At 35.1% G+C, this 19510-nt stretch overlaps 1 pseudogene; it reads left to right on the forward strand.

The window, feature by feature from the left end:
• The first annotated feature begins 13064 nt into the window (after window positions 1-13064).
• Window positions 13065-15106, forward strand: LOC111401711 (annotated as a pseudogene).
• The last annotated feature ends 4404 nt before the right edge of the window (window positions 15107-19510 follow it).

A 19510-nucleotide genomic window follows, 5' to 3' on the forward strand; every position in this document is an offset into this window, starting at 1 on the left:
TGTTAGGAATTTATTAGTTTTAAATTCACAAAAAAGTTTTAAATTTGAAATTTTAAACATGTCTAATTAAGGATTAAGTATAAAACTGTGATTTGTTTTATTGGTGGAAAATTTTATTTGTTAATGTATTTAAAATATATCATGTTTGGTAGCAATTTAAATTACAAAAATTTGGGTAGTTACAGTTTGGTATTATAGCCTAGGTTTATTTTTTTATAGACCCATTATGATTTTTTTATGTGATTAAAAAAAACTATTTGTTAGTGAACAATGACGACAGTACTGTTCACGATGAACAGTACCATGTCACTGTTCGTCGTGAGCAGTGAAAAAAATTTCAAGTAATTATGGTCATAGGTTATGATTAAATAAAGTGCTTATCGTGATTAATGTTTAAGTCAAATCACATTACTTGAAATCTAGCCCTCGTTTGCCTCAAGAAAAATCATTAAATTTCCAACTTTTTCAAACATTACCAGGCTCCACATATAAATGATAGTTGACAGTACACTTATGTGGTTCGCAAGGGTTTGACTACTAAATTGATTAATGCATAAAATGACATCTGTGCCCCTAGTTTTGCCATCTTGTTGAGTGATGGCAAGAGTAAGAATGGCATTACATAAAATGGGAGGTACGTAAGTTAATGGGATTCAAACGGGTGGCATTGAGGATTGGGAAATGCTTACAATGTTTAAAAAAAAAGAAGAATTATTATGGTATTTGCACACAAAACTTGGTGTTCTAATATGTTGCATATAATACATGTGGCAAAAGAGTATGTTGGCAAGAGTCTACATTACAGTTATATGGATGAATATTGTATAATGATGCTTATTTTTTAGCAGGCAAAAAAATAAATCAATAAAAATAATAATACAGTATAATAACTGTAATTTATAATATCAAAGGTTACAATGCTTGTTTGAATTATATTTAATATTTTATGCTAATAGAGGATGTTGTAACCCGTAGGCATATCTCTTATCCATTGTGTTTGTATATTATTAATCACTTCTTTAAAAAAATAAAAAATAAAAAGAACGACCTTTGGTACTCAACGACCATCGATCGGCCACCATCCAATGACTTTGAGGTATGTAAAAGGGTAAGAAGATTAATGTACTTAGACCTTGCATAACTTAAATATTTTAAATTGTCTGTCTTTAATTTTACAAGACAGGCATATTTATTTCCTCGTCAACTTTACGATATGTTTCATAATAAAATAAGTGTAATATCTTAGACTTAATACTAATAGATGATGAGTGATTTAATGTTAAATTTTAGGAAATGACACCACCTACTCACACAAATTTGATGCGTGACTTGTTGCAAGCAGTGCAATAATTACTAGACAGAATCAAGTATCTCCACCACAAAAATTGCTACCACAGCAAAATGCACCTCTATCTTTCCCTAGAGCTGTTTCCATGGTTGAGCAGTTTCGTAGGTACATGCCTCCTACTTTCGATGGAAATTCTGACCCACTGGCTGTTGAGGAGTAGATTAGAGGTTTGGAACTCATTTTTCGACATATTTCTTTCACGGATGCACAGAAGGTACTATGCGAAGAATTCATGTTGATTGGAGCAGCCGATCAATGGTGGGAATCTGTCTCACGCACTAGGACCAAAGAGCAACAGCATAACCTGACTTGGGAACAATTTAAGGAAGAAGTGATGGCAAAGTACTTCCCACAAGTTTTGAGAGACTTCAAGGAATTAGAGTTTCTACAACTTAGTCAGGAAAACATGTCGCTTACTGAATACGAGAGATAGTTTGAATAGCTCTTAAGGTATGCCCCGCACTCAGTAGATATAGAAGTCAAGAAGATCAGGAGGTTTGAAAATGGACTACGCCCGAAAATTGGCATGATTATTATGTCATATCGTTTCACTTCATATTGTGCAATGTTGGAGAGACTTCATACTATATTATATCAGAGGACTACATTTGAGCAGTATGCCCAATAGTGCAAGGAGTTGTTAGGAAAAAGAAAGTGGAATAATCAGAGCAACGAGAAATGTAGCTGGTAGAATAAAAGGCCAAGCCTAGGAATTCATATCGATGGGTTGAGTGGAGGTATTACACCATGCCCTAAGTGTAATAAACCTCATAGGGTTGAATGCTTATTCGGGAAGAACATATGTTTCCGATGTGGTAAGCCAAAGAATATCGCTTTGCACTACACAGTGCCTCCAGGAAAGAACAAGAAAGAGAAGGCTCGAGTTTTTGCATTAAATCAGCATGAGGTGGAGCAAGATTCGAATGTGATAGCAGGTATTTTATTATTATTTGAAGTATTTGTCTATGTTCTTGATTTTGCATTCCCCGTCACTAAGTCTAACAATATAATTACAAAAATAGGTATTCTGTTATTACTTGATGTACCTGCTTATGTACATTTTGACTATGGGCCTACAATTTCTTTTATCCCTACATCATTCGTCACTAAGTATGACATTGCATATGTGAAAACGGATAATGCATTAGAGATTAGCATCCCTTCAGGGAGAACTCTTTGTACAAATTAGATGACTAGAGCTACAAAGTTAGAGATTGATGGAAATGTACTACTGGCGAACTTATACCTTTTGGAGATGAAAGATTTTGACATTATTTTAGGCATGGACTGGTTAGGACTCAATCATGCAACCATTCGATGTCATGACAAAGAAGTGTTATTTCACAAACTGGGAAAGGAAGAGTTTGGTTTCTTTGGAGCAAAGTCCAAGACTCTATCTCACCTTGTGTTAGCCTTACAAGCGGAGAAGATGTTTAAAATAGAGTCATGTCAAGGATTCGTAGTAGATATCAACGATTCCAAACATGCAGAAACAACCGTTAAAGATATTAACATTGTACGAGATTTTGCATATGTATTTCCAAAAGACCTACTTGGCATTCCACGACATAGGCAAATGAAATTTACAATTGACTTAGTTCCTGGCGTGGCACCAGTATCCAAGGCTCAGTACCGAATGGTACCAAAGAACTCCAAGAATTGAAGTTACAATTGGAGGAGTTACTGAAAAAATGTTTCATTCGACCAAGTGTATCTCCTTGGGGCATTCTAGTACTTTTGTAAAGTAGAAGGATGAGATATGAGGATGTGCATTGACTATCAAGAATTGAATAATTTAACTATCAAAAATAGACACCTCCTACCAAGAATAGAAGACTTATTCGACCAGTGAAGGGGTGGAACGGTGTTTTTTAAGATTGACTTGAGATTGGGGCATCATCGGCTGAAGATCAAGGCAAGCAATATACCAAAAATTGCTTTCAGAACTCGATATGGGCATTACGAGTTCACTGTCATGTCTTTCAGTTTGATCAATGCTCCAGAGGTATTTATGGACCTAATGATCAAAGTGTTTCATTAGTATTTGGACCAGTTCATCATAGTATTTATTGAAGATATAATTGTGTATACCAAAGATAGGAAATAGCATGAGGAACAACTTCGAGTAGTACTTGATACTTTGAGGAAGGAAAAATTATATGCCAAATTCAAGAAATTCGAATTTTGGCTTGATCGCATAAGTTTTCTTGGTCATGTGGTTACCGCCCAATGAATTGAAGTAGACCCAGTTAAAGTGGAAGCAGTAACTAATTGGCCTAGCCCATCCAGTGTAAGTGAAGTTCACAGTTTCTTAGGGTTAGCTAGCTATTATCAAAGATTTATTAAGGGTTTCTCAAAAATAGCAAGTCGAATACTCGGTTGACTCGAAGGGGGTGAAATTTCAATGGATGAAAAAATGTGAGAAGTGTTTTCAGGAACTTAAATAGAGATTAGTCAGGCTCTTGTTCTAACTATACCTTAAGGTTCTAATGGGTTTGTAATTTATAGCGATGCCTCTAAATAGGGCTTGGGTTATGTTTTGATGTAATATGGAAAGAAGATTGCTTATGCCTTGAGATAGTCAAAACAGTACGAGCAGAACTATCCAACTCATGACTTTGAACTAGTAGCAGTAGTTCATGCCCTAAAGATATGATGTCATTATCTCTATGGTAGGAGATGTGAAATCTACACAAACCACAAGAGCCTTAAATACGTCTTCAAACGAAGGAACTAAACATGAGACAGAGAAGATGGTTGGAATTAGTGAAAGATTATGACTGTACAATTCATTACCATCTAAGTAAGGCTAACATAGTCGCAGATACTTTAAGTAAGAAAATAGGATCGTAGTTAGCAGTCTTACCCACAGGGCAGGAACACTTGATAAAGGACTTTAAGAAACTGAGATTCGAAGTCATCACACCGTTGACTCAGACTACAACGAGAATAAGAGCATTTATGATTCGACCTACTCTTCGGGATCGAATTAAGGAAGTATATGATAAGGATTCATTTCTACAGAAGATTAAAGCTGAGATTGGGACAAATAAAAGTATGGGATTTGAAGTATCTGCGGATAACACGTTGACTTTTAAAGGAAGGTTGTGTGTACCTAAAGATGAAAGAATAAAAAATGAGATATTGGAAGAGGCTCATTCTGCCTCGTATATTGCACATTCAGGAGGTATATTAAGATCTCTAAGATACCTTTTGGTGAAGAACATTAAAAGAAAAGTTGGGCTGGTCGTGGAAAAATTATCATCTGTCTGCAAGTTAAGGTAGAACATCAAAGGCCATCAGGATTGCTGAACCCGTTGGATATTCCAGAATGGAAATAGGAACACAGAGCGATAGATTTTGTGGTAGGTTTTTCGAGGTAACAACGGGTCACAATGCTATATGGGTAGTAGTTGATCATTTGACGAAGTCAGCTCATTTCCTGTCAATCAAAGTAAATTTTAGTATAGAATAGCTCGCATAGTTATATATGAGAGAGATAGTCATACTGCATTGAATTCCTGTCACCATTGTTTCAGATAGAGACTCAAGATTCACATTAGAATTTTAGAAAAGTTTGCAGGCAACCATAGGGACGAAATTGAAGTTTAGTACTGTTTATCATCCATAGATAGATGGACAATCAGAAAAAACCATTCCAACTCTTGAAGATATGTTGAGAGCATGTGTTTTAGATCTTGACAGAAGTTGGGAGACACTACTATCATTGGTGGAGTTTGCTTACAACAATAGTTTTCAGGCCATTATAGGTATGGCCCCATATGAAGCTCTTTATGGTAGAAAGTATATATCCCCTATCCATTGGGACGAGGTCAGGAAGAATAGAATTTTGGGTCCTAAAATCATTGAACGAATGGTTGAGACGGTTGATAAGATTAAAGCAAGAACAAAGGCAACACAAGACTGACAGAAAAGTTATGCTAACGGCAGGAGATAAGATTTAGAATTTCAAGTGGGTGACAAAGTTTTCCAAAGGTAGCACCAGTGAAGGGTGTGCTGAGGTTTGGAAAGAAAAGGAAGCTGAGGCCTCAGATCATCAGACCTTTTGAAATTCTTGAAAGTATTGGTAGTATGGCTTACCGACTTGCCTTATCATCTGAATTGGCAGCAGTACATATCGTGTTTCGTATTTCAATTCTGAGAAAATATGTCCAAGACCCTAATCACGTGGTAAATTACCAAACTTTAGAGGTACAAAATGACCTGTCATAAGAAAAAACCCAAATGATGATTTTGGAAAGAAAAGTGCATCAACTCAGAAACAAAGAAGTTCCACTGGTCAAGGTGCTATGACATAATCATGGACTAGACGAGTCAACATGGGAGAAGGAAGATGAGCTTAAAATCAAATACCCAAAACTCTTCAATTAGTTGAGGTAATTTTCAAGGACGAAATATTTAAGGTGGGGAGATTGTAATGCAAAAAAAAAAAAAAAAAAAAATTAAAAATGTATTTTTTTTATATGTTATTTTTATATTTAAAAAAATGAGGACTAAAATGAAAAATGTTTTAAATTCATAATTCTATATGTGTCAAATAATTAAATTTCGAAAGAGCAAATATAAGTATATCAATAATGGGCTCACTGGATAGCTTGTAATTAATTATATATATTAGTCCTGAGAAAAAGACGATTAAGATAAGTTAGAATCTAGATATTGAAGTTTATAGACCTTGTCACTTATAAGTAATTGTTTATAATTATAATTAATTTTTTTAAGAATGGCAACACGTGTAGTTGGATAGGGTTGGAATAAAATAGTATTTTTTTTGTGTACTATCACAAGATAGTTGAATATATATATATATATATATATATATGTTCTTTGTTAATAACTTGCTATGATATTTCAATTTTCAAGCAAACTCATTTTTAATTATACATTCTTCTAATAAAATAATTTTGTACACGAATTCATAATTTTTTTTCCTACTTTTCGATCACATTTCTCAAAAAATGTTTTTCACAAAGTTTATCAAGACCACTTTTTGGCATCATTTTCTTGTGATAGTGCACAATAACCAAGACCTTTTGCTCCCATGATGTCAGTCATCCTTGATTGAGAATTTGGTGGTTGCCTTATTTGAAATGAAATGAATTGGATACGTGTATAAATAAATTGCAAATTAGTGAATTGGGCCACTAATATGGGAAAACATGTGGCTTTATTAGGTGATATAAGTAGTATAGATAGAGAATCCTTGTCTACCTAAATAAGCATTGCACGTTGAAAATACAAAAATAAATAAAATTGTCATATCTTTAATTGAACCAAAAGGGGAGATCCACGCACTACACAAATAAGGGGGAGTCTTAGAACGTGAAACTACTGCCCTTCTTTCAAGAAAACTCTTTTCATCAATCAAGGTAGGACTACGAGGTGCAAGTATTTTATCCTATCTAAATTATATTTTTTTCATGTTGATAAATTATTATACCTATGAAAGTTATGAAATGATATGATGATTATGATATTATATGAAACGGCTATCTGTCTATCTTTGAGCACAATTGACTCAAAGGGTCATAAATACATTGGTGAATGTGGAGTTTGAAGGTGGGTCAGGGCACTCTTGTTGTCATGAAAGGATAAAAAAACTCTACACAATCGTATATCTTGTAAGGTTTCATATTAATACGAGATGTAACAGTTTCTACTTCTTCTTTGATTGATGAAAAAGTTACTAAACTTTGGCATATGTGACATAGGCATATGAATAAGATAGGTATGACAGAGTTGAGTAGGAGAGGACTTCTTGATGGGCAGAAGACCAGTAAGATGAAGTTTTGTGAGCAATGTGTCCTTGAAAAAAAAAAGAGCTGGATTCACCAAAGGAAAACAAAACATGAAGGAAACACTTGAATACATCCATTCAAGTCTTTGGGACCTGTCAAGGTACCTTCACAAGAAGATGTTTATTACTTGTTGACAATGATTGAACACTTCTCCCTGAAAGTATACGGATAATGTGTTTGGGACCTTTAAGGAGTGGAAAACATTGATAGAAAAACAGATTGGAAAACAGGTGAAATGTCTACGCACAGATTATGAATTGGAGTTTTGTTAGATGAATTCAATAGCTTCTGTAAGGCGAAGGCATCTTGAGACAATTAACAGTGGAAACTCCTCAACAGAATAATGTGACAGGACGGATAAATAGAATTTGATGGAAAGGGTTCTTAACATGCTTTCAATTTTGGATGCATAATACTTTTTGGGATGAAGCTGCTACTGCAACTTATTTTCTGATTAATTGCTCACCCTCAATGTCATTGAAAAAAAGACACCAGAAGAAGTATGGTCTAGTAAACCTTCTTACCAAAAGAGGTATGGTCCGGTAAACTTTCTTATCATTCTGATTTAAAAATATTTAGTTATCCTACTTATGCTCATGTGGGTCTAGAAAGTGTATCTTTCTTAGATATAAATTAGTTGCAAAGGGATATATATTGTAGTATCCTGAGATAAGAAAGGTTGTGGTTAATAAGATGTAAAATTTGATCAACTTGCTAAGGTTCATGGTTTACCTCTTAGGATTCTGATAAAACTAAGGAACGAAATCATTCAACTCGGGTAAAGTTAGAAATTGGTCCAATGGGAACAATCAGAAATTACAAAACAATCTACTATGGATCAATCTAGTCTGGAATTAACAAACAGCAATACTTTGCCTACACCATAGTATTCAATTGCTAACAATAGAACTCACAGATAGATTAGACCTCCACAGAAGTATGGAGAAGCAATTTTGGTAGCTTATGCATTGAATGTGGCTGAAGATATTAATTCCACTGAGGAGCCTATTCAGAGGTAGACAGTTGCAATGATTCTAGCATATGACTATTTTTATGCAAAAAGAGAAGGGATCATTCAATAAAAAAAGTACTCAGGACTTTGTAAAATTACCTAAGGATAAAAGGGTTGTTCGCTACAAGTGAGTGTTCAAAATAAGAAAGTGGCATCAAGGATTAAAGATACTACGTATAAGGCTAGACTAGTAGCAAAGGATTACAATCAGATTCCAGTTGTTGACTTTATAGATGTGTTTTCACCAATTGTAAAGCATAGTCCAATTCGGGCTTTGCTTGGATTAGTAACAAAGAATGATTTGGAGTTTGAATAGATAGATGTCAATTTATAATTCTTTCATAAAGAATTTGAGGAGAACATTTACATACAACAACTAGAGGGTTTCATAGTTTCTGGGAAGAAAGACTATGTGTTCTTGTTGAAGAAGTCCATGTATAGACTAAAGCTGTCATTGAAGAAGTGGTATAAAAGGTTCAAATCATTCGTTACTTCTTATAGTTTTATTAGAAGTAGTTATGATAGTGGTGTGTACTTCAGAAAGGAAGATAGTGGATCGATCACATATTTGTTATTATATATTGATGACATGCCCATAAAAGCCAAAGACAAATCCGAGTTTAGGAAGATGAAATCATAACTTAGTAAGGAGTCCGAGATAAAAGATTTGGATGCAGAAAAAAAAATTCTTTGTATGGAAATTTTGAGGGATAGAAAGGCTGGTAGATTGTACTTCAGTCAAAAGGGGTACATTGAGAATGTGCTTCAAAGGTTCGATATACTAAATGCTAAGGCTATCAATGATCCATTTGTTACCCACTTCAAACTATCATCTAGATTGTGTCCTCAATCACACGAAGATGTTGATTATATATCTCGGGTTCATTATTTCAGTGTAGCTAGTTCATTTATGTATACTATGGTTTGTACAATCCAGATTTGACACATGCAGTTAGTGTAGTTAGTAGGCACATGGCAAATCCTGACAACTAACATTAGAAAACAGTACTATGGATATTTAGATACTTTAAGGGCTCTACCAATGCTTGCTTGTATTTTGGTAGAAATACGGATGGGATCATTGGATATGTGGATTCAGAATATATAGGGGATCTTGATAATAGGAGATCATTTACATGGTATTTGTTTACCCTTGGAGGCTGTGCTACCTATTAAAAATCTACTTTGCAAAATACAGTAGTTTTGTCAATAAGACATCAAATGCCGTGTTTTTTTTATCCATTACTAGTTGCACTTTTGTTGTCAATAAGACATCAAATGCCGTGTTTTTTTATCCATTACTACTTGCACTTTTGTGATTAATTGATACCTAAATATATTTAGTACCCTTATATTTTGATTTAGGTTACAATTGGATGAAAATCATGAAAGTTGGGAGAATGGAGTGAAAAATGACCAACATGAAAGCAAGTAAAGTTGAGGGACCAAGTTGCAAATAATTCATAGATTAGACGGACGATGAAATGAAGATTTAAGAGTGTTAGAGATCAATTGGATGAGGAAAGAAGACAAAAAGATGAAATATAACTGAAGTATTATCACATGTCAACTTCCAAGCAAAAAAGTTATGCTCTAGATTTCTAGCCTATGTTTGAAACCCATTTTTGGCATAGTAAACTTGCAAATTGGAAAAATTGTATCTTAGCAAATTCTAGCCGTTTTCATTAGCTTTCCAACCAATTTAAATCACCTCAATTGAATGTTGGGAGAGAAAGTTATGACCAAAATACTAAAATCTGTTCGACGAGCAGCAAAACCATGTGGTTGCACACCTAGCTTCAGAGAACTTGAAGGCTGAAAATAGTTGTTCTATGCGACCTCAACCATTTGAACCATGCATTCGCATGATTCATCTCCGAGGCGTGATTTTTAGTTTTTAAATTTCATTCAACTACTCATGGAATCAAATCTTGTATGCGATATATACCCCAAATCTCGTCCAAAACCTAGAGAATGCCCTCAAACCTAATTTTTTTTTTGTGCTCTTAATTTATAATGTGTAACTAATTCACTTGTTTAATCGAAGGAGACGGAAGCCTTGGAACAATTATAGCTATGAGATCAACCTAGGTTTTATTGTTTAATTCATATGTTTAGTATCAAATATTCTTCTACATGTATTTATGGTTGTTGTGTTTAATTGTTAGGATGCATACTAGTTTATTATTCTCCACAATCTATGGCTAAGTTAAACATCAAATCCGTAATTGTTTGGTCAATTTAACTTGCGAAGCAACTAGGATTAATGATTTACTGGTTTGAAAATTATTGAATCTTAGAAATAATATTTATTTAGGTTAAATGCAACCACGTGTACTTAGTTCATTGATTTCTCTAGTTCATAAAGCAATTATTGAATTAAATCTTTGCGCTTGTCCGAGATTGTTCAATAATTAAGATTAATTGGATCGCTTGTTTCCAATTAATTAAAACTAAAGAGAAATAGGAAATCATTTTTAATGGAAAATTATTTTCCACAATGAATGCTAAAATTGTGAATTAATGATTATTTGTGGATCAATGACTGGTTACAGATTTCCAATAGTGGATATTGACTTAGATCAAGGTCCATTAGATTGATTTCATTTAATTCATTGATTTGCTTTGATATTAATTATTTCCTTAATAATTGATTGTTTCAAAACAAAAACCCCCCATTTTCATTAATCTAGATAGAAAATAGACTAAACACTCTTCATGGGATTGACTCTTACTTCCACTATTGCATTAATTTTAAGAAGTATAAGTTTTAATTTGGGGGTGTCTATGTTAACACTCAACATTTGTCTACAATAGATGTGGAGTACATGGCCATTATAGATGCATGTAAGGAGGCTATGTGGTTGAGATAATCGATTGGTGAAATAAGTGAAGACTTACTGATTTCTATGTTCTATAGTATATTGTGATTGCTTGTCGCAATATTGTAGTGAGCAAAGTTGATGCCAAGGATAATCCTGATGATATGATGTAAAAACTACTTTCCATTGCTAAGTTTAAGCACTGCTTGAACTTAGTTAGTGTTTATCATTGATTTAGCCCATTTGAGCTTATTTAGAAGAGAGTGAGTGATGTTTATTTTAGAGATATGTTTTTGGAATTCCTTGTATTGAAATTTAGTTTGAGGTGGAGATTTATTATAGTTTGTCCCAAATTCTAGTAGGTATTAGAGTTTTGGTTGAAGTGGCCTTTAAGAGATCATAATCATAGACTAGAAAGAAAAGTTGTCTCATTTTCACTAGCTTGTTGCAAGTTGGCTGCTTGAGTGGCACCTACATATTTTCTACATAAACTCGTAGCTTTTTTGTCTTCTGCCTACCATTCAAGCAGCTGAGCTGTCGCTTGTCCCTCGAGTGACAAGATTATATAGCCAGGCCCGTTTTGCTTTTTTACACGTTTTTGGACTCCTATTCATCTACAACTTGATTTACAGGATTTTATATATATGTCACGGTTTGTAATGTTATCATAATATTCATACAATATCTTGAGAGTTTTAAATCTTAATTGAGAGTATCGAGATCTTGTTGTAAGCATAATTATTATTGATTATAGTGGTTTTCTCCTCCGCTGTCTATTAGTTTAGTACCATTGATTATTGAATTGACTGCTTGACTATGCTGCATTACTGGACCCGTCTTACCTTTCCTTTCCTGCGATTTTTCTCATCTTGGGTTTCCTCATAAATCTTAGTATTCTTATTTTGTTCTTATTTATTTCATTATTGTCATTATCTTGCGATCAATCTCTAACATTTAGAATTTACATTCGTTTGGTTTGCTATGTTCAGATTACGTTTTTGGCTTTTGCAATGAAGTTGCAAAATTCAAAGTGAGAAGGTAAAGAATTTGAATGCCTCTAGCAACCTTCACATTGTTAAGCTAGGTTGATATTATTAAGTTAAGCTCATGGACTAAGTGATGTGTCTTAGTACTACTGAATGGAAGGAGAGTGTCAAGTAACTTCAACCCCGATGTATAAGGAGAGTGTAAGGCAACCTTATTTTATTCAATTGATAGCACGATGATGCTTAAAATTTACATAAAGTCATTTTATTTAGCAAACTTTTAAAGCTTACCATCGTTAGTTTGAAGGGGCTTGTTAAAGAATATTGTAATTTGTCTTGCTTTATTAGGCATATTTTGGTCCTTTCATTTGTTATGGTTAGAAGTCTAGAATTTCTATCATCATAGTACACATTGAATAGTACAACTTTGTTGAGTTTTAGATATGCACGCAAGTTCATGATAGTGAAAAGATTCCCCATTCATCAGCCAAACGTGGCGAAATCAAATCGTCCATATCGTTTTGGTTTTTTACATTTGGACCTTCAGATCGACCATTATTCGTGTGGTCATTTCATTTTGATTCCATCCATTTTTCTGTTAAATAGACATGTGCTCTGCATTCACCATGATAAAGAAAATATTGCCCTCAAACTTTATATATATACAAAGGGACAAAATAAAAAACCAAAAACAGGAAAAAAAAAAAAAACACCTAATTCCCCGAACCCCACCCCCTGCCAATCCTCTAAACAAGAAAAAATTATCTCTGAAATTTTCTAGATTTCCACAAAGATAAAGACAAAAGTCTGAATGATAAATGAATTATTTTCTATAAAAGCCAAATATAGAGATGAATTATTTCCACGCCTAGCATGAAATGGACAAGATGATAGATCACATGTGAAGCAGGGGACCATAATCCAACTTATACTTACTGGACGAGCTATGAACGTCAAGGTTACTTTTAAGTCTAAAAATTACTTATTTCAAAAGTAACAGCTAGTTGCGTTATTGTCATGACTATAAAATGTGCAAACACCAAGAAAAGTAAACAAACCTTATCTATAACAGCCAAATCTAGTCACTGAAGATGAAAAATAAAAATCAAAGAGATCAATCGTGTAAATAACTATCCCTAGTTTCATGATCAGTAGATAGACTTGTAAGTAGCTAATTTTCTATAAGATTCCTTGACTCATTCATCCAACTAAAATTCTCAAATGCAGAAAGTTCTTGGTTGAACAGTAAAGGCTGAACACATCTATGACGACAAAAGTTCTCACGAGGCCTTGGGCAGATAGGAACTTTCTAATATAAGAAGTGGCAAAGTATTAGCTACGAACCTCGTATAGGAATATCGATGGATCTTCCACAATGGCTGAAGGAATACTTCCTGCTGTACATGCTGTTGGCATCAATATTACTGGTGCTTGGGTTCAAGTTTTTCTCAAACAAGAACTTCAATAAACGAAATCTTAAAACGCCCCCAAGCCCTTCAAAACTTCCCGTCATTGGCAACCTCCATCAACTTGGCAACATGCCGCACCTCTCTCTTTACAATCTATCCAAGAGATTTCCCCATAATTAGCTTACAACTTGGTCAGATCCCAACGGTAGTGATTTCATCAGCAAGAATGGCGAAGGAAGCAATCAAAAACCATGATCTTGCACTTTCAAGCCGACCCCAGATATTTTCTGCCAAACATCTTTTCTATAACTGCACAGATATCGTTTTTTCTCCATATAGTGCTTATTGGAGGCATATACGAAAAATCACCATATTAGAGCTACTGAGTGCAAGGAGAGTCCAGTCCTATGACTTTGTAAGAGAAGAAGAAGTTGCTCGTCTGATTCAGCGTATTGCAGATTCATACCCTGGCACCACCAACTTAACCAAGATGCTAGCACTCTATGCAAATGATGTTCTTTGTCGTGTGGTATTTGGTAGAGATTTCTCAGAAGGGGGAGAGTATGATCAGCATGGATTCCAAAAAATGCTTGAGGAATATCAAGAATTACTCGGTGGATTTAGCATCGGTGATTTCTTCCCTTCTATGGAATTTATGCACACATTAACCAGAACAAAATCACGACTTGTACACACTTTTAGGCGTTTTGACAAGTTTTTTGACGAGGTGATTAAGGATCATTTAAGTCGAAATAACAAAAAAGATCACAAAGACTTTGTGGATGTCTTACTTGAAGTACAGAAGAGTGAAGATATTGAAACGCCTCTCACCATGGATAATGTTAAAGCAATCCTCTTGGTCAGTGACTGCTTTTTATGCTTCTTACAATTCTTCATAGTTAAGCTTTGCAGCCATTCTTTGACTCCATTTTAATCGTCACTGTAGGACATGTTTGCTGCGGGAACTGATACAACCTTCATTACCTTGGACTGGGGAATGACAGAGCTTGTGACGAACCCAAGAGTACTGGAAAAAGCACAAGCTGAGGTAAGAAGCATAGTCGGGGAAAGGAGATTTGTATCAGAAAGTGATTTGCCCCAGTTGCACTACATGAAAGCTGTTATTAAAGAAATCTTCAGATTGCATCCTCCTGCACCGGTACTCGTTCCACGAGAATCCATGGAAGAGATTACCATTGGTGGGTACACTATTCCTGAAAAAACAAGGATTTTCATCAACGCTTGGGCAATAGGCAGGGACCCAGAATCTTGGCAAAATCCGGATCTTTTTGAACCTGAAAGATTCATGGGTAGCAATATTGATTACAAGGGGCAAGATTTTGAGCTAATACCTTTTGGTACAGGCAGACGAAGCTGTCCAGCTATTGCATTTAGTTCTGCAACTGTTGAGCTTGCTTTGGCACAACTCCTTCACAGCTTTGATTGGAAGCTTCCGACTGGTGTTCAAGTCAAGGATCTCGATATGACAGAAGTTTTCGGCATTACCATGCATAGGATATCCCCTCTAATTACAGTGGCCAAACCATACTTTTCTGAGATCAAGAGCTCGCAACTTTAAAGAAAGATGAATAGCAATTTAGGCAAAGAATAAAATTTTCTGTCAATGGTTTTCATATTGTAGACAATAAGAAAAGTCTCGTATGTGATTACGTAGAAAACCTCAATATTGTCAAGATTATTGTCTTCTTACATTATGTCAAAACTCAGATAGCGGAGAACACTAGATTAAAAACCGAGTCCAAAACTTAAACATACTCAACACTTCACCTTCACTGTCCAAAACTATGGAAACTTCCTTTCCCAGAAAGAAAAATATGAATAAATAATGACATTCTGCTAAAGAGAAGCATCACGAAAGAGCCAAAAACTAGAACCAAAGTGGAAATGAGCGTGAATAACCAACACATAATATAATTCAACTACTGCTTGACATGAAAATCAACAATAATGGCAGAACTTATAGTAAAATTAAGGCATGGCATAAATTCTATTAACTCTAGAGTATGCTAACTTGAATCAATCCACAAAGAAGAACACATACACAAAAACAAGATTAATTTCACAATTGAGATTCGAAGCAGAAGATACTATTTCTCAATGCCTTCTCTTTTGCACTAAATGCCTAAGTATTATTTAATTTGCATTTTCACTAAAAAATAAACTAAACTTATAAAATCATAGGGCATATCAAACACACTTACATGAGATCTGCTGCCACAAAAGGAGATGTGCATCTCGATTCACACCCCAAAACTGAAATTTTCTAAAGCTACTTGCTGAATAAGATCAAAGGAGATTTATGATGAAATCGAGAAATACAATTTATGGGGAATGAATATAAAAATAAAGATAGGATTTTAAAGTGGAGTTTGATCCAAATTATGTTTATTTAGATTAGCTTTTAGAATTTGATAAGGTTCTAATTTATTAGATGTTCTTTAGTTCTTTGTCCAATAAAAGAGGCTTGTGCATTGTAATAGTTAAGACTTTTATTATGAAATAAATTAATACCTTCTCCCACAATTTTTTCTATATTCTCTTCCCTTTCTCCTCTTCTTCTGTCTCTTCTTCTTTTCTTATCTCTCTATATCTAGTTCTAGTAAAATTGTGTTCTTCATCAATTTGGTATCAAAGCAAGATGTAATCTTTTGGCCATACAAAGTTGATAAATTTTGATAAGTGTTCAAGCACAAAAAAATAAAAAATAAAAAAATAAAAATAAATTATTGTTCCCATCCTCTAAGAAACCCAATCCAACATCCATTCACATAATACCTAGTCAATACCTCTACCATCCTCCAAAAAAAATTATCGTGTCGTCAAGAATGTAATTCTGCTTAGGACTATTTAAGTAAAACAAAAAAATAATAATAATTAAAATAGAGGTGTAACTAGTAAAATATGTGGTGGTAATATTATTACCCTATAAATAATCTCATTGAATAATATAGCTTTGTTTAGTTTTACATGGTAAATGAACTGTTTTAATCTTGACTTGACTTAAAGCAGTATTGATTTTGTTCTCTAGTGAGTGACTTAAATTGTGATGCTGGAGTGGATAATATTTGTTTCTTGTTATCGTCATTGTTGAGGATACTTTGGCCCAATCTAAGGCATAATTCCTGTAACAGATTTGACCCCACTATTCTAGCCTAATTATATTTTAATCTAGCTAAATTATGGGATATTCTTTCCATCAATTTCATTGTAATTAAGTTGTAAATATTTTAGATTGATTTGTAAGAACCTTGTAAATCTATATAAATAGACATACTCACCATCACTAAGAGCAGTGTAGTGATCTATTCTTCAAAGATTTTCATGGTATCAAAGCCATTCTTGGATTAACATCTATTGATCATTCAATCTCATCATGGTTGCCGAATCCACACTCTTCTCTTTCAAGACCATGATCTACATGGTAACAATTAACTCTCCTCCTCAAACTACCTCATGTGGAAATGCCTACTACTTCCCTTTCTTGAGAGTCAAGCACTACTTGGTCATGTAGATGGAACCCTTGAGCCTCCACCAAGATTTGACCCACCCACCTCCCAAACACTGAACACCAAATACTTAGACTAGAAAATAATTGATCAGAAGTTTCTCAGCCTTCTTCTCTTTTCCCTCACCAAAGAGGCCATGGCTGAGGTCGTCAGCCTCTCCACTTCCCGCGAGGTTCGGGTTGCCTTGGAAAACACCTTCAGCCACCTCTCCAAAACTCGCGAGACTCGCCTCAAAGATGATCTCCAATTGATGAAGTGTGGAACACGTTCTGTCTCCGAGTAGTCTCGTGTCTTTAAGGCATTTTGTGACCAACTACATGCCATTGGACGACCAGTTGATGAGATGGACAAAGTCCATTGGTTCTTCGAGGTCTTGACACTGATTTCTCGTCATTCTCAATTGCACAGATGGTGGTCACTCCTCTCCCCTTCTTCACTGACCTCGTGTCCAAAGCTGAAAGCTTTGAACTGTTCCAAAAATCTCTTAAATCTTCAAGTCCACCTAAAGTAGCGTTCACTGCTACGAATCGCACTTTCAATCTTGTGAGTAACAAGGGCCACCTCTCATGCACCAATCACGGAAGCAACAACAATCAAGCCTACTCCGATCGTGGTAACAGACGAAAATTTTCTGGCCAAGGATGTTGTCCCCGGTGATGTCAGATTTGTCAGATCGAAGGACACTACGCTGAATGTTGTGACCAGAGGTATTCTCGACGAGACCTCATCTTGTCGAGGCTTTCAATAAATCATGCTCCATATTTGAAAATGAGGCCTCATATTGGTATTTGGACACTGGGTCTTCGCCCACATGAGCACCAATCCATCTATTACGGATCACTCAAGTAATTACACCGGTAAGGATTGTGTAATTGTAGGAAATGATGCTTCCCTACCTATAACTCACACTGGTACAGTCTCTCCCAATCAAAATCTTCATTTATTTGATGTTTTAGTTGTTCCTCATTTAACCAAAAATCTTTTGTCCATTAGTAAATTAACTTCTGATTTTCCTTTGTCTATTACTTTCACTAATAATTCTTTTACTATTCAGAATCGTCACACGAGAGAGGGGTGGCAAACGGTAAATGAGATGGTGGATTATATGTGCTAGAGCATGGAAACCCCACCTTTATTTTTGTTCTTACTAATAAGTCATTGCATGCCTCGTATGATTTATGGCATGCTCGCCTTGGACATGTGAATCATTCCATTATTTCTCTTTTAAATAAAAAAAGGTCATCTTTATTTTACATCTTTATTGCCTTCTCCAACACTTTGTAACACATGTCAGATTGCAAAAAATCATCGTTTGCCTTATTCGCGTAATGAAAAATGATCCTCCAATGTGTTGGATTTAATTCATTGTGACATATGGGGCCCATCCCCATTAAATCCACTTCAGGTTTTTTTTACTATGTTATCTTTGTCTATGATTTTTCTCGTTTCATTTGGCTATACCTATACCCTTTGAAATCTAATTTTTACAATATTTTTCTTCAATTTCAAAAATTTGTGGAAAATCAGTATTCTGCATGCATAAAAAATTTTCAAAGTGATGCGGCAGAGAATTTACTAGCAATCGTTTCCAGTCACACCTCCGTAACTCTGGCATCCATCATCAATTATCTTGCCCATACACACCTCCTCAAAATGGTCGTGCCGAAAGGAAACATCGTCATGTGATTGAGATTGGCCTTGCTTTCCTTTTTCACTCTCATCTTTCTCCGCTTTTGGGTTAACTCCTTCAGCACTGCAGTCTACAACATCAATCGCTTGCCCACACCACTTCTTGGAAGTAAATCCACTTTTGAACTTCTTTATGGTTCACCTCCGAATTATGAAAATTTTCATCCCTTTGGTTGTCGTGTTTTTTTTTTGTTTACGAGATTTCATGTCTGACAAATTTTCCCCTCGTAGCATCCCATTCAATTTTTTGGGATATAGTCCTTTCTATAAAGGGTTTCGTTACCTTAATCCCACAACCTTTGGACTATACATCACTCGACATGCATAATTTGATGAACATCACTTTCCTTCATTAGAAACCTCTCACTCTCCAATTTACCAATTTTTTGGAGCCCAACTCTTCCCATGCAAAAGCATCTTCCCTTGAGCATCATTTTTCTCCTATTACTACATCCACATATTATCTATACTGATATAATGGATGAGTCTGTGCAGGTTACTGACTCTAATGCAGGTTCTACTTTGGTACACTTAGCCCCTAGATCATCTCCTGTTGAGTCTAACACTGCTCCTCAAGTTCACGATCTCACTCTAGCTCCAGCTCCAGCATCTCCATTAGGCTCTCACCCTATGATCACATGAGCCAAGGCTAGTGTTTTCAAAGCTCATCATCAAGCAAACATTGGCATCTTAGGCTCCTCTAGTCTTCTTTGTGCTCTTTTTGCCTCTACTGAGCCTAAAAGTTTCAAATCTGCTACAAGGAATCCTGATTGGCTTGCTACCATGGATGAAAAAATGCAAGCCTTACAAAATAACCGTATCTAGATTTTGGTTCCTAGGCCTCCTAACACTAACATTGTTGGCTCCAAATGGGTGTTCAGAATCAAATATTAGTCTG

The sequence above is a fragment of the Olea europaea genome, chromosome 10, assembly GCF_002742605.1.
Source record: "Olea europaea var. sylvestris chromosome 10, O_europaea_v1, whole genome shotgun sequence".
NCBI classification, from domain to species: domain Eukaryota; kingdom Viridiplantae; phylum Streptophyta; class Magnoliopsida; order Lamiales; family Oleaceae; genus Olea; species Olea europaea.